We start from the raw sequence: 1505 nt of genomic DNA on the forward strand, positions 1-1505 counted from the left end.
TGGTCACTTGTGATGAAACGTATATGTGACATCATGTAGGAAGTAGTAAACTGATCTAATTAATGAACGGACGCCACTGAAAACAACTGCTTTACTCGTCACTAGTTTTTGTGTTTGTGTCACGTATAAAACAACGTCACAGCAGTTTTGTGCAGCTGTGCTATGATGACTCCGCCCACATTGAGCAGATACTATAACAACGGAAAATACTAAATCATGCCAAGGCGAGTCATGCTGGAACTGTAATCATGGAAAAGCGTCATTACACTTTAAATTGCTGGCAACAAACACTGAACCTAATGTTACTGCAAGCAAACAAAGCAGCGAACCAAAGTCACCTGTGACTGGCTTCAAAGGTCAGAGGTCACACTGATGAATGGATGTATTGTCCATCAATGATCTCTGGTTTCTCTACTGAACACTGCTCTATTATCAGAACTGACTGAGGTGTGCGTGTGTGCGTGTGTGTGTGCGTGCGTACGTGCGGGAGGGAGGGAGGGAGGGATAATGTTGTTGGATCATTGTTGTTACTGCTGAGACACTATTCGTGAAAATAACAAATAATGGAATCTTAGAATAAACAAAGGGTTTGAGGGAAACTTTATGGGCTTCTCAGATTATAGATTATAACCATCATAGATTAAGAGACAACAGCTGCAGAACATGGCCAGATCCAATCCTCCTAGAGCAGGACATATATAGAGAGCATCTTTACAGCTTAGACTCTTTGTAGTTGTTGCTGACTCTTTGACTCTGGACAGTAATTAGAGTCGTATGTGCTTTGCACAGTGATTGTGGTCATTTTGTTGTGTTTTTCTCGTCTTCAACTGAATTCATTCTGAATCTTATCTGTTCCTTTGCATCTGTGGTCGTTATATAATGTAAGTGGCTGTTTTTTGTATCAGATCTCACTGCGGTCAATTTGAATGTCTTTATTCAATAATATTACCAAAAAAAACCATGATTTCAGGAAACACAGACGTTTCCATTCAACAGCTTTAACAAAGCTTTTCTGAGACTCACAGAAAGCCTGCAGGTGTAAAATTCTAAAACACCAACATCTGCTTTGGATTATCAGTGGAACACAGCATTCTACAACCCAGAATCCTCTCTGCTGCTGCATCTCTATTGATCTAAGTACTTGTCAAAAAACAAACTGCTCATTTCCGCAGCAGGGAAATTTTGGCCAAAAAAGAAAAATAAACTTTGATTGTGCAAAGACTGTATTGTTTGTGTTGTTTCACCATGTACCTTCAGATTTCAGGCCACAGGAAGTCAGTGGTTAGAGGAAGTAGTGATAGTGGCTGACTGTGTCCTCAACAGCAGCTACTGTTGAAAAGCTTGTTGCTGAACAGTTCTTTTAACAGCAGCAAGAGAGCACTTAAGGCCACATTATACTTCTCCGACTGCGTAATGCGTTATCCGACTGCGTCACCACGGAGACACCTCGAGCCTTTATACTTCTGCGTCGTGGTGACGGACACGCGCTGTAATTTCCCGCCCGA

This window comes from Microchirus variegatus, assembly GCF_963457635.1.
Source record: "Microchirus variegatus genome assembly, chromosome: 18".
NCBI lineage: Eukaryota > Metazoa > Chordata > Actinopteri > Pleuronectiformes > Soleidae > Microchirus > Microchirus variegatus.